This window comes from Triticum urartu, chromosome 4A, assembly GCF_056163025.1.
Source record: "Triticum urartu cultivar PI428250 chromosome 4A, HENAU_Tu73, whole genome shotgun sequence".
NCBI classification, from domain to species: Eukaryota; Viridiplantae; Streptophyta; class Magnoliopsida; order Poales; family Poaceae; genus Triticum; species Triticum urartu.
In genome coordinates, this window is record NC_141876.1 from 344,633,171 (window position 1) to 344,651,175 (window position 18,005).

An 18,005-nucleotide genomic window follows, 5' to 3' on the forward strand; every position below is an offset into this window, starting at 1 on the left:
TGCCTCGCCTGCACCTCATGGGAACGAGTAGGCGCTCTATGTCTTCGAACCTTTTTGGTCCTTACTGACAAAAGGGGGAGAAGCATATGAGTTGATAGTCTTCAATCGGGTCCATATGGGTGGTTGCTTTACCTTTTGCTAGTTTTTCCAAGTGCTTACAACTCTTTCTTTTTGATACATTTGGTTCTTTGAGTTGTAACACTTAAACTCGATAGTCGTCTGCTACTTGTTTGCTATTCTATGATGCGATGATAAATTCCGCATGTGCGATGATAACTTCCGCACTTAGGTCATTTTGCAGAAGTCCATTTTTCATTATGCATGTCATTATCTTCATTACATCAAATCATGCATGATGAATTGTCATCATATGTTGAAGAGGATCTCCACAAGTACAACCTACCATGTGCATTTGCATTCCAAGAGCAATTTACTTATATACACATCTTCAGGGGGAGCCTTTGCCACATATGAAGACAATACCCTATCCTTTACAATTTCACATATTTTATTCCCCATTGAAAACTTCAAACAGTTTGTCATCAATCACCAAAAAGCGAGAGATTGTAAGTGCATCTAGTGCCACCCCTAGTTGGTTTTGGAGTATTGACGACAAACCTGGTTGATGGAATAATGTGTTTGTGAGAATTGCAGGATAACACAAATAGAAGTCCCTCATTGATTCGGTTTTCCTACCAGAGATGACCCCTAAAAAGGTATGAAGACATTGAAGTCAAAGGTGGTATGTGAAGTCATTCACGTTGAAGACTATGACAAGAGAAGACATTGCGTGAAGACTATGGAGCATGAAGACTTAGTTGTTTCATCGTTCTTTTTCTTCTTTGTTGAGTCATAGGAACCACCGTACTGTTAAGTGGGGTCCAAGTGAACCAGTCAGAATGACTGAAGTGATGCTTAACCAAAATCCTATGTCTTCGAGTGAAGACAATGAGAGCAAATCTTATCCAGAGCTGGATAAGTCAGCTTTGCTTGTAGCCCAAGTAAAGTTGTCGTGTGTGTTTGAAATCTGACCATTGGAACATGTGTCAGTCCCTTAGTGACCCAGGGCCATTTCGGAAAAATCAGGTCGGGTTGCCTAGTGGCTATAAATAGCCCACCCCCTACAACCATAAATGGTTGGCTGCTCAGAGTTAATATATGCCTTTTGTCGTTTGAGAGCAATCCACCTCGAAGCCTTTGAGAGAGAATTCCTTGCGAGGACAAATCCCTAAACACCCAGAGCCAAAGAGTGTTAGGCATCACTTAAGTCTTCCTGTCTGTGTGATCTGAAGACTTATTACACTTGAGGACTGTGAATCCTCCAGCCGGTTAGGCGTCGCGTTCTGAGCATCCAAGAGTCATTGTGGATCGCCGGTGAACGAAGTCTGTGAAGGTTTGGAAGTCTACCTTGAAGACTTACCAGAGTGATTGGGCGAGGACTGGGTGTCCTTAGCTCAAGGGGAATAAGGTGAAGACACGGTCTTCTGAATTGAATCTCAGCCTCCCTAACCAGACATACAGTTCTCACAGCAACTGGAACTGGTCCAACAAATCATTGTCTTCAACGAGCCACTGGTTCCATCCTTCCCTTCTCTTTATGTGCTAATTGGTCCTTGTGAAGTCATTGCCTATTTGCATTAGTTATTTGTCTTCACTGTGTGACTGCTTGTTCTGATTGGCTTCATACTATCTTCCATCCTGATCTATACTGCCTAGCTTCTATAAGTCTTTATGCTTTCATTTCATTGAATACTTGACTCTGGCAAGCTTAGTGTAGTCTACCTCACGCTGCATGGTAATAGGTTTATTTCTATCGTTTGTCTTCGAAACTTCCATGTTTTGAAGACTTTCATAAAAATCGCCTATTCACCCCCCTCTAGTCGATCACTAGCACTTTCACCAGCCCTCTCCCTGACCTTGAAGATATCCCAATAGCGCGTGACTTTCTAGATGTCTTTCCAGAGGAACTGCCAGGCATTCCACCTGATAGGGATGTAGAGTTTGTCATAGATCTTATCCCAGAAACCACCCCAATTTCTAGGAGACCTTACAAAATGGCAGCCTTAGAACTAGCTGAGCTTAAGAAACAACTTGATGAGTCCTTGCAAAAGGGTTTCACCCGTCCTAGTTCTTCTCCTTGAGCTTGATATGTCCTCTTCGTCAAGAAGAAGGCTGGTACGGATCGGATGGTTGTAGATTATCATGCCGTTAACTTGGTCATGATAAAGAACAAGTATCCGCTCCCCAGGATCAACGACTTGTATGATCAGCTCACTGGATCCTCAGTCTTTTCAAAGATGGATTTGAGGTTAGGCTACCACCAAATCAAGATCAGAAATGGGGACATTCCTAAGACGGCTTTTGTCACTCGTTATGGCCAGTACGAGTACACCGTCATGTCCTTTGGTCTAACCAATGCTCCAGCTACATTCTCCCGCTTGATGAACTCGATCTTCATGGAGTACTTAGATAAGTTCATCGTGGTTTACCTCGATGATATCCTTATTTACTCGAAGAACGAGGAAGAGCATGCCGAACATCTTAGACTTGTGTTTGAGAAAATGAGAGAGCACCGCCTTTATGCCAAGTTCTCCAAGTGCGAATTTTGGTTGCCAGAAGTGACCTATCTCGGCCATGTAATCTCTGGTAAGGGCATTGCTGTCAATCCTGAGAGAGTTCAGGCCGTCCTTGATTGGATTCCACCTGAAATAGTTAAACAAGTTAGGAGTTTCCTTGGTCTAGCCAATTATTGTCGCTGCTTTGTTGAGAACTTTTCCAAAGTGGCCAAACCTCTCACGGAACTTCTCAAGAAAGATAAAAAGTTTGAGTGGTCCCCATAGTATGAGTACACTTTTCAGGAACTGAAAAGACGCCTGACTTCTGCTCCCATACTTGTGCCACCGGATTTCACCAAGGACTTTATTATCTATTGCGACGCCTCACGACAGGGACTGGGTTGCATCCTCATGCAGGATCACCATGTGATTGCCTATGCATCTAGACAGTTGCATCCACATGAGGATAATTATCCTACACATGATCTAGAGCTTGCAGTCGTAGTCTATGCACTTAAGACATGTCGACATTACCTTCTTGGTAAATGTTGCGAGATCTACACCGATCACCAGAGTCTCAAGTATATCTTCACCCAACCAGATTTGAACCTCCGGCAAAGACGTTGGTTGGAGTTGATCTCATATTACAACTTAGGGATTACTTACACCCCAGGCAAGGCCAATGTCATGGCTGATGCAGTAAGTCGTAAGTCCTATTTCAACAATCTCATGTTGCAACAGGGTCAGCTACTTCTCCATGAGGAATTTTGTAGGCTTAACCTGCACATTGCTCCTTGCGGATTCCTTTCTACCTTGGTGGCGAAACCTACCCTTGAGATCAGATCATTACTGACCAGAAGTTTGATAAGGGTGTTATCTGCATCAAGAGAAACATTAAGAAGGGAGTTGGTGGATGTTTCTCTATGGATGATCGAGTTGTTGTTTTCTTTGAGAATCGCTTGGTGGTTCCCAAGAATCAACATCTGCGACAACTGATCCTTAAGGAGGCCCATGAATCTCCTCTCACAATTCACCCCAGGAGTACTAAGATGTATCAGGACCTACGCCAGAGGTTCTGGTGGACTAGGATGAAGAGAGAAATTTCTGAGTTCATTGCTAACTGTGACGTTTGTCGCCGCGTTAAGGTAGAACATCAGAGACCTACTAGCACCCTTCAGCCTCTAGTGGAAATGGGATAAAGTTGGTATGGACTTCATCACCGGCTTTCCCACGACCAAGAGACGGAATAATTCTATCTTCGTAGTCATTGATCGTCTTTCCAAACTAGCTCACTTCCTACCTGTTCGAGAGAGAGTATCACTGCTAGTCAGCTCGCTGACTTATATATTTCTCGAATAGTGTCACTACATGGTGTCCCACTAGAGATCAATTCAGACCATGGTAGTCTTTTCACTTCTCATTTTTGGGAGAGTTTCCAGACTGCCATGGGAACCCATCTTTCTTTCAGTACCACTTTCCACCCTCAGTCAAGTGGTCAGGTGGAACGGGTCAATCAAATTCTCGAAGACATGCTTAAAGCTTGCGTTATCTCATTCGCTATGGATTGGGAGAAGTGTCTTCCCTTTGCCGAGTTTGCTTATAACAATAGCTACCAATCCAGTCTTAAGAAAGCACCCTTCCAGATTCTGTATGGACGAAGATGTCGAACACCTTTTAACAGGTCAGAAACCGGAGAAAGACAATTCTTTGGGTCGGATATGATTCAAGAAGCAGAAGAGCAAGTTCGCATCATTCGTGAGAATTTGAAAATAGCCCAATCTCATCAAAAGAGGCAGTATGACCGTCGTCATAAGGAAATGACTTATGAAGTTGGCGACAAGGCATACCTTCGGGTTACTCCTTTGAAGGGTACCCATCATTTTGATATCAAGGGCCAGTTGGCTCCTCGTTACATTGGTCCTTCTTGCATTCTCGCTAAATGAGGAAATGTTGCCTACCAGTTGGAACTACCCCCACATCTTTCTCGAGTTAATGATGTCTTCCACGTCTCTCAACTCAGGTGTTGCTTCTCGGATCCCATCCGCGGAGTGGACCACGAAACGCTTGATCTCCAAGATAACCTCACAACTCGAGAGTACCATGTTCGCATTCTTGATCAAGCAGAGCGTGTCACTCTACGTCACAACATCAAGTTTCTCAAGGTTCAGTGGTCTCATAACTTTGAGAGAGAAGCTACTTGGGAGCGAGAACATCGGCTTCGACTAGAGTACCCCACTCTTTTTCCGCCGACTCCTGAATCTCGGGATGAGATTCTTTCGAGTGGGGGCGAGTTTTCACATCCCTAGTTCTGGTATGCTCTAGGCTAGCTACTGTTGTTTGCATCATGTTTAATTTTCAAATGAACTGGAAATGGGGGATGTTCAAACCCTAGAATCAAAAGGAATCCACCAGGTCCAACCAAAAATATTTTCAGTGATTCCAAATGGCCTTCAAAAATGTTCATCATTTTTGGAAAATGCTGGAAACAGTATCCAGAGGTGATGCACATTTTTCCCTCACATTGGGATTTTCGAATAAATTCATATTGTATTTGAATTGGGGCTATTAATTCATATAAAATATTTAGTAGTTCCAATACTTCTGATTTTTGGTGAAGGGCTTTCGATTAATCCAACTAGTCCCTACAAAAATTATCAAAGGCAATAAAAATGATTTAGTTCTTAAAACTAAATCAAAACAAATTACAGAAGTAGAAAATAAAACAAAATAGATAAAAAGGAAAGAGGCTTAACTGGCGCTCACTGGTGGCCCAGCACGCCGGCTGGCCCAGCCCACCACCTGCCAACGCCTGTCGTCGTCCTCCTGGCACCAGGAGGACGAGGGGCACGCGCTCGCCGCCCGCGGGAACGGGCGCCACGCCACCTGCCTGCCTGCCCCTACCCTCGATGCCCTGGCCTCTCTGGACGTTGCCATGATGCACCCCAGGCCCCTCTCACTATCGTCCCTGTTCTCTTCCTCCTCTTCTCTCTCTCACTCTCTCTCTCTCTCTCTCTCTCTCTGGACCGAACGCGCCCGTCGCCGCCGCTCGCTGTTGCCGCGCCCACCGCCACGGTCTCGCCTCTCCGACGAGTCCAAACACTCCGCGTCGTCGTCCTCGCCCTCTCCGTCAAGCCGTGCGTCGCCGGACGCCTCGTGGAGCTATCACCGCCATCTTCTTCATCATTGGCCGCCCGAGATCGTCGTCGCCGCTCCGTCATCTCCAGAGCCTCCCCCGAGCTGACGAGCCCTCCATGAGATGCGCTATGAGCCCCTGATTCGTTTCCCCCTACTCCCATGCTCCAATTCGAGCTATAACCGTCGCTTCCATCGAGACCGAGAATCACTGCCACCCGAGCTTGTCGCCTGCGTAGCTCCGGCAACCTTTTGGTCGCGCCAATGCGTCCAAACGCTTTGCAGCACCACGCAGAGCCTCTCTGGATCTTCCTTTTGTCCATTTGCAGCTGTAGCCTTGACCCCGAGCTCGTCCGAGCTCTGGCCGCCACTGTGCCCATCGCCAGTGTCGGTTCCGGTCACCCCGCGACCTCCCACCTGCTCCCCTGGATGCGGACGAGGACGGGCTACGCCACGGTGGTTTCCGCGCGTCCAGCCGTCGCTTGTAGCGCAAGTCCGGTGAGTTGCCGCCGTGGTATTGGTCACCCCCAGCCAAAGCTCCGGCGAGCTGATGTGGCCTTTTAATTAGGCACTAATTACCCCCTGTGACACTAATAGTGGGCCCCGGTGCCCTAATCTTTTAATTAGATTAGTAATAACCCCCTTGTTTAACACTGTGTCACTGACGTGTGGACCCCACACGTCATGTTTGACTCTGGATAGTGCTGTTGACTTGCTGACGCAAGCATGACGTCATGCTAACGCAATTAATCATTTTCTGGATTATTATCATTTTGGAAATTCAAGGAAATTATCAAAACTTCTAAAATTCATATAATTTCAACCGTAGCTAAGATTGAAATAATATATATATGAAAAATTATCAGAAAAATTCAATCTATCCATCTATACCAATTTCATGCATGAAAAACCAACTTATACCTGCTATATAAGTGAAAACACATAAATGGCATTTATAAAGACTTAACTTGGAGTTGCATTTGAATTCTTGGTTCAAATGGACTTCATCCAAATGAATGCTACTTGTATTAGCTCAAACAACATCACATATTCATGCCATGTTCATGCATCATATTGTTGCATATGCTTGTGTATTGATTGCCGACATCGTTCCTTCTCGATAGGTCCTGCTCCGGAGAGTGTTCTAGAGTACCTGTCTGTGAAGCAGTGCCCCCTGTTTATCTTTTAGGCAAGAAAAAACCCCTTGTTCATTCCGATACAATCCCACTCTCTCGCTCCTGCTCTCCTTTATTGCATTAGGACAACAACAATTCAAGTGCTACTTTATGCTGCGGTAGTTGAACCCATTCCTCTACATGACCTGTCATTGCCACAGTAAATAGTTGAAACCCACTAGCATGTGTAGGAGTTGATTGAGCCATGTTGTGTTCCTATCATGCCATGCCCGCTATTGCTTAGAGTTGTGTCAGGTCTGATTCATTGGGAATGAATTGGAGTGTTACGATATGTTCTGGTGCTGAGAGTTAAGTGTGTGAACATGATTTGGTAAAGGTAGTGGTGAGAGGCCATGTTGGAGTACATGGTGGGTTGTCTCACTGGAACCATCCCTAAGAACTGAGTTCTGTGTATGTTGTCCAATGACTAGCTACTACCACGCATTGGAATGCTTAAGTGCCCCTCTTGACTTATTAACCAACTTGATCTCGGTCCAGGAGTCATAGCTAGTTTCTGGTGTTTGTAGGTAGTGTTATTTTTCTACCAAGTGGCACCCGGCAGGGAGGACTTGGGACAGACTAGGCACCGTGGCCCGGTGTACCAAGTGGCACCCGTTTGGTGGGCTTGGCAACCCCGCACACATCGCTTGGGGCTGAGGGAGTCATGGATTAGGGGGTATCCGGACAGCCGGACTATATCCTTTGGCCGGACTGTTGGACTATGAAGATACAAGATTGAAGACTTCGTCCCGTGTCCGGATGGGACTCTCCTTGGCGTGGAAGGCAAGCTTGGCAATACGGATATGTAGATCTCCTTCCTTGTAACCGACTCTGTGTAACCCTAGCCCCCTTCGGTGTCTATATAAACCGGATGGTTTTAGTCCGTAGGACAACATACAATCATACCATAGGCTAGCTTCTAAGGTTTAGCCTCTCTGATCTCGTGGTAGAACAACTCTTGTACTACTCATATTATCAAGAACAATCAAGCCGGACGTAGGGTTTTACCTCCATCAAGAGGGCCCGAACCTGGGTAAACATCGTGTCCCCTGCCTCTTGTTACCATCCGCCTAGACGCACAGTTCGGGACCCCCTACCCGAGATCCGCCGGTTTTGACACCGACATTGGTGCTTTCATTGAGAGTTCCTCTGTGTCGTCGTTAGGCCTGATGGCTCCTTCAATCATCGATAGCGATGCATTCCAGCGTGAGACTTTTCTCCCCGGACAGATCTTTGTATTCGGCGGCTTCGTACTGCGGGCCAACTCACTTGGCCATCTGGAGCGGATCGAGAGTTACGCCCCTGGCCACCAGGTCAGGTTTGGAAGCTTAAACTACACGGCTGATATCCGCGGAGACTTGACCTTTGACGAATTCGAGCCCCTGCCAAGTGCGCCACACGGTCACGATGAGCATGATTTAGCTCTACCATCGGACAGTGTTCAGGAGATCGCACCGGCAACCGCTCCGACCCTCAATTCGGAGCCAATTGCGCAATCCATGGACGGGTGGATAGACCCCGCCACGGAGGCCGCATTCTCAGCGGCGATCGAGCCGAGTATCGACCTTACCCTTCACGGGAGTCGTGACGCCGAACTCCCGGCCACGGACTCCGAACCGCCTGCACCCGTGCCCACCGAATCCGACTGGGCGCCGATCATGGAGTTCACCTCCATGGATATCTTTCAGCACTCACCCTTTGGCGACATACTAAACTCATTAAGGTATCTCTCCTTGTCAGGAGAGTCCTGGCCGAACTATGTCCGGCAGGATTGGGATGCGGATGACGAAGAAATTCTCCGCCCACCCACCACCCACTTAGTAGCGACTGTCGACAATTTAACCGACATGCTTGACTTCGACTCCGAAGACATCGATGGTATGGACGACGATGCAGGAGACGAACAAGAACCACTGCCGACAGGGCACTGGACAGCAACCTCATCATATGATATATATATATGGTGGACACACCCAAAGAAGGCAATGGCGACGGGACAACGGAGGATGACCCCTCCAAGAAGCAACCCAAGCGCCGACGTCAGCGGCGACGATCTATGTCTCGCCAAGGCAAAAGTGGTGATATCGGCACAGGAGATTAATAGCACTACGGACAGTGCCGAAGATGACGACAATCCCCTCCAGCAAGATTTTGAGCAGGAGGATGGAGAAGCTAGCCCTCCCGAGAGAGTGGCAGATGGAGAGGCGGAGGATGATAATTACATGCCTCCCTCCGAAGACGAGGAAAGCCTCGACGATGACGAATTTGCCGTGCCTGAGGATCCCGTCGAGCAAGAGCGCTCCAAGCGCTGGCTTATAGCCACGGCAAATAGCCTTAAGAAAAAGCAACAGCAGCTTCAAGCTGATCAAGATTTGCTAGCTGACAGATGGAATGAAGTCCTTGCGGCCACGGAATATGAACTCAAACGCCCCTCCAAGACTTACCCAAAGCGCAGGTTGCTACCCCGACTAGAGGAGGAAGCATTAAAACCTACATCTCCAGCGTATGACGCGGCTGATCGGCCACCTCGTGACCACGATAGAGAGGCATTTCAGCCAAAAGCTCAGCCCGCACCCGGACGTCATTCAAATAAAAATGTCAAGGCATGGGGAAACGTGCTAGACCTGCAAGACGTATTGGAGGACAAAGCAAAACATGCAAGATTGATCTACGGATCACGAGGGCGCGCCACTACGCGAGACAATAACCGTCACGTCGGATACAACAAAAGTAAATTCGGCCGGGCCGAACACAGTGGACAAGACTCATTTGAGCCGCGTCGCGATATAGCCCAGTACAGAGGCGCCGCACACCCCCTATGCTTCACAGATGAAGTAATGGATCACCAAATCCCAGAGGGTTTCAAACCCGTAAATATCAAATGATACGATGGCACAACAGATCCTGCGGTATGGATCGAGGACTTCCTCCTGCACATCCACATGGCCCGCGGTGACGATCTACATGCCATCAAATACCTCCCACTCAAACTCAAAGGACCAGCTCAGCATTGGCTCAACAGCCTGCCAGCAGAATCCATTGGCAACTTCCTCGACAACTTCCAGGGCACTTATGTGTGACCACCAGATGCCGATGACTTGAGCCACATAATTCAGAAACCAGAGGAATCGGCCAGGCAATTCTGAACACGGTTCCTGACAAAGAAAAATCAAATCGTCGACTGTCCGGATGCAGAGGCCCTAGCACCTTTTAAGCACAACATCCGCGACGAGTTGCTCGCCCGGCACCTTGGCCAGGAAAAGCCGAAATCTATGGCAGCCCTCGCGACACTCAGGACCCGCTTTTGCACGGGAGAGGACAGCTAGCTGGCTCGCAGCAATAATATATCAAAGAACCATGGTACTTCAGATACCAAGGATGGCAATGGCAGGTCACATCACAAGAAACACAAGCGCCACATCAACAACGACAATACCGAGGATACGGCAGTCAATGCCGGATTCTGAGGCTCTAAACCCGGTCAGCGGAAAAGCCATTCAAAAGAAGCACTTCGGGCCGTCCAGTTTGGACCGTATACTCGATCGCTCGTGCCAAATACACGGCACCCCCGACAAGCCAGCCAACCACACCAACAAGGATTGTTGGGTGTTCAAGCAGGCCGGCAAGTTAAATGCCGAAAACAAAGATAAGGGGTTACATAGCGATGACGAGGAGGAGCCCCGGCCACCGAACACCGGAGGATAGAAGAGGTTCCCCCCACAAGTGCGGACTGTGAACATGATATACGCAACCCACATCCCCAAGAGGGAGCGGAAGCGTGCGCTAAGAGACGTATATGCGTTGGAGCCAGTCGCCCCAAAGTTCAACCCATGGTCCTCCTATCCGATCACCTTCAATCGCAGGGACCACCCCACTAGTATCCATCATGGAGGATTCGCCGCACTGGTCCTGGACACAATCATCGATGGATTTCACCTCACTCGAGTCCTTATGGATGGCGGCAGCAGCCTCAACCTGCTTTATCAGGACACAGTGCGCAAAATGGGTATAGACCCCTCAAGGAACAAACCCACAAAAACAACCTTCAAAGGCTTCATACCAGGTGTAGAGGCCCATTGCACAGGCTCAGTCACACTGGAAGTGGTCTTCGGATTCCTGGATAACTTCCGAAGCGAGGAGTTAATCTTCGATATAGTCCCGTTCCGAAGTGGCTATCATGCACTGCTCGGGCGAACCGCATTTGCGAGATTCAATGCGGTACCGCATTATGCATACCTCAAGCTCAAGAAGCCAGGACCTCGGGGGGTCATCACAGTCAATGGAAACACAGAGCGCTCTCTCCGCACGGAGGAGCACACTACGGCCCTCGCAGCAGTAGCACAAAGCAGCCTCTTAAGGCAATCCACCAGTTCGGCGATTAAACACCCGGACAACTTCAAGCGCGCCTAGAGTAATCGGCAACAAGACCGCCTGGCACGTTCCGAGCTCACATAGCAATGCGGCCCCCACCCCTGTCCCAGCCAAACGGCAAAATCCGTGCGACGCATACATAATTACGCATTGAAAATACCATGGGCATAGGTGGTGAGGGGGACACGACTATGACATGCCCCAAGACGCGGCTCAACAGCACTAGGGGCTTCTCGCTTTGTTATTTTTCTCTCTTTCAGGACTTTACTATCTGGAAACCCCGTCCGGCAGTACGATTGCCGGACACATGATGCAATAACCAAGGAGGCAGAAAGCTACGTCGCACCATGGAACTCCCAGGTGGTCTCTGATAACGAGTGAAATACTTGCTTTAAATACCATTCCTCAAATTGCCCTTGGAGGGGACATGTCAAATAGTCCTACTTTTTGCTTATCACACTACTTGTATCATTCTGCTTCGACGCACCTTTTTGAATAAAAAATGCATAGAACTAGACTATTACCGCATTCTCTATTCTTTTATATATATATATATGTTCATTCATGACATTCAGCACCCGTACACTTTGGTACGGCCAATACGCCAGGGGCTTAAGCGTACTCCATAATACGGCGTGAGAAGTCCGAACACTTTCGACAGTGCGGCACCCCAAACTTATAGCATTATATGCATCAGCTCCGAATCATGTCTTGGGTCAATAGTTGGGTTTGCCTGGCTCCCGTCTTTTGGTACCTTACATTCCGCTATATCGGCTAAGGTAGCACTAGGAGAACTACTGTGATTGTTCCCCGGTTCATCTGGGCAAGAAACTCAGTAGAGAAAGCTAAAATTGATTGTCATGATAAGGCGAGAGTTGGTCGCTGTTCGAGAGATCTCATGTCCCTAAAGACTTATGTCGCTTAGAGCGAGGAGTCGGCTTTGTCCAGCTTAAGGCGTGTATAGTGCCCCGAATTCGGCCTTCCGAATACTAGGGGCTTCGCCAAAATTTAAAATTGTAGACTTCTATGGCTAAGTGAGAGTGATAAAGCATAATAGTCCGATTTCCTTGTTCGTTGTGCTGAGCACCTCCCTCGAAGGACCCAACAATGGGAAAAAGAGTGCTCAGATTTATCTCGAACACCCCAGCACTCATGGCATGGGGGCAGAAGCCGACGACTGGCCATCTCTCAGATTAAATAAATAGCCGCACAGAAGGTAATATTTTGAATTCAAACAAGCATTGCATAGCGCATATGAACAAGTTTTCATAATACAGGATCACACGAGCAAGTTCATTCAAAAATTACATCCTTCGCACACTCATCCGCCACAAGACGGGCACCCTTTAGGACACCCTCATAATACATTTCGGGGTGGCGATGCTCCTTGCCCTGCGGCTGCCCCTCCTTCACCAGCTTCTCAGCGTCCATCTTGGCACAGTGCACCTTCGCACGGGCAAAAGCCCAGCATGCACCTTCGATGCAGACGGGCCGCTTTATGACTTCCATCCGTGGGCAGGCATCCACAAGCCGCCTCACCAGGACGAAGTAGCTGTTGGGAAGAGAGTCGCCAGGCCACATCCGGACAATAAGGCCCCTCATGGCCTGTTCGGCCGCCTTGTGCAGCTCGACCAATTGCTTCAGCTGGTCGCTCACAGGCATCGGGTGTTCGGTCCTAGTATACTGAGACCAGAACAACTTCTCCGTCGAGCTTCCCTCCTCGGCCTGGTAATACTTCGCGGCATCCGACACGCTGGGGGGCAAATCTGCGAATGCTCCTGGAGAGCTCCGGACTCAGGTAAGTAACACATAATTTACTTTCACATGCTTGCTTTGCATATTGAATGCCTTACCCGCCGCTATCTTCCTCATCGCCTCAATTTCCTGGAGGGCCTTTTGGGCTTCAGCCTTGGCATGCATTGTGCTCTCGAGGGCTGCGGAAACCTCGGACTCTCGCGTCTTCGAGTCAAGCTCCAAAGTCTCGTGTTTCTTCATGAGAGCCTGGAGCTCTTGATGCAACTCGCCCACCCATGCCTCTTGTTTCTCCCGCTCGGTGTGCTCCTTGGCCGCTTTGTTTTCGGCCTCGGACAATGCTTGCTTCAGGGTCACCACTTTGGTCGTGGCCCCTGGCACATCCATGATGATCCTGTCATTTTGCAACCACATCTTTTTATATATGTAGACAAGGTATTACTTACCTTTGTTCTCCTCGAGCTGCCTCTTGGCAAGGCCGAGCTCTTTCTCAGACCGCTCGAGGTTCTGTTTCAGTGCAGCGACCTCTGCAGTCAGTGCGGCAGAGTTTAGCAGCGAAGCCTGCATATGCATACAGACATACTTATATTAGACTCCTGCAGATATGATTTGATCCTCTATTCGGCTTTTCTTTGTGAACACCAAACAGAGCATCAGGGGCTACTGTCTATGCGGTAATATTTTCCTATATTTTAAATACTTACCTCAAAGCCTGTTAGAAGGCTGGCACAGGCTTCAGTCAGTCCGCTCTTGGCAGACTGAACCTTCTTGATCACCGCACTCATAATAGTGTGGTGCTCTTTGTCGATGGGAGCACCGCGAAGTGCTCCCAGTAGGTTGTCCGGTGCCTCTGGATGGACAGAGGTTACCGGCACGGGCGGCTTGCCCCTCTTGGAAGGGGGCCGCCTGCCGGTGTCTGGAACCATTGGAGGTTCCGGTGCGGTGTTTGGCTGAGGGCCGAACTTGGAGCCCTTGGGAGTCTTGCTCCCTTTGCTCCTGGAGTCCGGAAGGTCGCCTTGAGGCGCCTCCGGGACTATCTCCCCCCGGCTCGATGCCCCTTGAGACAATACCTCGACATTGTCAGTAGGGCAAGGAGAGGAGGCGGTTGTAAGTGTATCACTATTCATATCCGACGAGTCCAAGGAACCGTCCGACGAGGATACGTCGATACGGGCTCGGGACGGACTGCATAATCATATTCGATGTTAGGAGAAGCAGTGCAACAAAAGTGTGCTATGAGTTACTCTGGTATCCGAATACTTACGACTTCGCTAGGGGCTTGGAGCTGAGTAGCCACTCGTCTTCGCCGTCGGTGGCGGTGGTGGAACAGTCCGGAAGGAGAGTCCTTCCCTTCTTGGACCCTTCGGCCTCCTCGGTTGGGGCGGCCTTCCTTTTCTTGTCTCCCCGGCTGGAGGGGGAGAATCGCCATCTTCCTCCTCCTAGTTTTCACGGGAGGAGTGTGATGACCCACAAGTATAGGGGATCTATCGTAGTCCTTTCGATAAGTAAGAGTGTCGAACCCAACCAGGAGCAGAAGGAAATGATAAGCGGTTTTCAGCAAGGTATTCTCTGCAAATACTGAAATAAGTGGTAACATATAGTTTTGTGATAAGGTAAAGTGTAACGAGCAACAAGTAACAAAAGTAAATAAAGTGCACCAAGGTGGACCAATCCTTTTTGTAGCAAAGGACAAGCCGGAACAAACTCTTATAATAGGAAAAGCGCTCCCGAGGACACATGGGAATATCGTCAAGCTAGTTTTCATCACGTTCATATGATTCACGTTCGATACTTTGATAATTTGATATGTGGGTGGACCTGTGCTTGGGTGCTGTTCTTACTTGAACAAGCATCCCACTTATGATTAACCTCTATTGCAAGCATCCGCAACTACAACAAAAGTATTAAGGTAAACCTAACCATAGCATGAAACATGTGGATCCAAATCAGCCCCTTACGAAGCAACGCATAAACTAGGGTTTAAGCTTCTGTCACTCTAGCAACCCATCATCTACTTATTACTTCCCAATGCCTTCCTCTAGGCCCAAATAATGGTGAAGTGTTATGTAGTCGATGTTCACATAACACCACTAGAGGCTAGACAACATACATCTTATCAAAATATCAAACGAATACCAAATTCACATGACTACTCATAGCAAGACTTCTCCCTTGTCCTCAAGAACGAACGTAATTACTCACAAAGCATATTCATGTTCATAATCATAGGAGTAATAATATGCATATAGGATCTGAACATATGATTTCCACAAAATAAACCAACTAGCATCAACTACAAGGAGTAATCAACACTACTAGCAACCTACTAGCACCAATCCCGGACATTGAGACAAGAATTGGATACAAGAGATGAACTTGGGTTTGGAGATGAGATGGTGCTGGTGAAGATGTTGATGGAGATTGCCCTCTCCCGATGAGAGGAGCGTTGGTGATGACGATGGTGATGATTTCCCCCTCCCGGAGGGAAGTATCCCTGGCAGAACAGCTCTGCCGGAGCTCTAGATTGGTTCCGCCAAGGTTCCGCCTCGTGGCGGCGGAGTCTCGTCCCGAAAAGTTCCTTCTAATTTTTTTCTCATTGAAATACTTCATATAGGAGAAGATGGACGTCGGAGAGCCACCAGGGGGCCCACGAGGTAGGGGGCGTACCCTAGGGGCGCCCCCACCCTCGTGAGAAGGGTGTGGGCCCCCTGGCCTTCATCTTTGGCGAGGATTTTTCTTTATTTATTTTAAGATGTTTCGTCGAGTTTCAGGACTTTTGGAGTTGCGCAGAATAGGTCTCTAATATTTGCTCCTTTTCCAGCCTAGAATTCCAGCCGCCGGCATTCTCCCTCCTTATGTAAACCTTGTAAAATAAGAGAGAATAGCCATAAGTATTGTGACATAAAGTGAAATAACAGTCCATAATGCAATAAATATCGATATAAAAGCATGATGCAAAATGGACGTATCAACTCCCCCAAGCTTAGACCTCGCTTGTCCTCAAGTGAAAAGCCGATAACAATAAATATGTCCTCATGTCTAGAGGTAGAGGCGTCGATAAAAAAAGAAAATACGGACATGAAGGCATCATGATTATTCTCATAACAGCAACATATATAGATTTTGTCATATGATTACTTATGTTAAAGTGATGATCTATTCACAATGCAAAAGTATAAATCATAAATCTTATTGAGCTCCGACAAACTATAATCTCAGTCATTAAAGCAATTGCAATTTATCATAACATCAGAAAGAGTCTATGTCAGAGCTAAAAAGCAAGTCCACATACTCAACTATCATTTAGTCCCCCATAATTTCTAACACTCAACCAATACTTGTGGTTACGGAGTTTTAATCAGACACAGAGAAAGATGGGGGCTTATAGTTTTGCCCCACAACCTTTTACCTCAAGGGTAATGTCAACAATAATGGTTCATGCTCCCCTACATCCAATTAGATATGTATATATATATATATATATCATGTTCTTTCCAACATGCTGAGCTTGCCAAAGGATAAAATGAAAAAGGAAAGGTGAAGATCACCGTGACTCTTGCATAAGGTATAAGACAATAATAAAAGATAAGCCTTTCATAGAGGGAAGTAGAGGTTGCCATGCGCTTTTATGGTTGGATGCATAAAATCTCAATGCGAAAGAACATCACTTTATATTGCCCCTTGTGATATGAACCTTTATTATGCAGTCCGTCGCTTTTATTACTTCCACATCACAAGATCGTATAAAGCTTATTTCTCCCACACCAATCAATCATACATATTTAGAGCAATTTTTATTGCTTTGCATCGATGAAAACTTACTTGAAGGATCTTACTCAATCCATAGGTAGATATGGTGGACTCTCATGGCAAAACTGGTTTAAGGGTATGTGGAAGCACAAGTAGTATTTCGACTTGGTGCTGAGAATTCGGCTAGCATGAGGGGGAAATGCAAGCTCAACAAGTTAAAGGATCCACGACAACATACTTTATCTCAGATATAAGAAAGACATAACTCATTACGTTGTCTTCCTTGTCCAACATCAACTCTTTTTAACATGTCATATTTTAATGAGTGCCCCCAATCATAAAAGATGTCAATGATAATATATCTATATGTGAAAACCTCTCTTTCCTTATTACTTCCTATTAATTGCAACAATGACCAAAGCTATGTCTACCAATTCCAAACAACTTTTAATCATCATACTCTTTCTATGTGAAGTCATTACTCTCAATAAGATCAATATGAACTCTTTGTTTCTTTTTATTCTTTTTCTCTTTTCTTTTATTCACCCAAGATCATGGCAAAATAATCAAGCCCTTGACTCAACACTAATCTTTATTATATATAGCTCACAGACTCGATAACATAGAGAGATCATAAAGCAAAACTAAAAACTAGATCATGCCATAAACTTTATTCTACTATATCAGGATACTACTAATTGGATCGAACTAAGAAAAACGGTAAAGATAGGAGTTGTGATTGTGATACGATACCGGGGCACCTCCCCCAAGCTTGGAAGTTGCCAAGGGGAGTGCCCATACCCATGTGATCATATCTCCTTGGTTGGTGAAGAAGGTGGAGGTGTTGTTGATGATGCAAGCTTGTCATCCATCTTCCAAGGCATAGGTTCACCATCATAGAAGGATGATCGAGTCTCCGGAATCCTCGAATCTGCAGCCAAGCTCATTCTTTTGAATCTATATTCATACTCACAGTTTTGGTTTTGCAGGTCAGAGATTTGGGCATGGAGGTGCTCAATCTTCTAATATAGCTTGAAGATGGCCTCCTCGGTGTTCTTGGCATCCGGCTTGTAGTTGTTAGTGAACTCCGCGAGCATCGTGTGGCTGGCGTTGATTCCATTCTCCACCATCCCCTGACACTTGAAAACTTGTTGATCCATTGCTTCGAGCCTCATCTCCACGCTTCCGGTTCCCTTTGGTCCCTCAACATCGCGGATGTGCAACAACCCATCACGCATCTCAATGGCTTGATGGTGTCGCAGCACCTCCG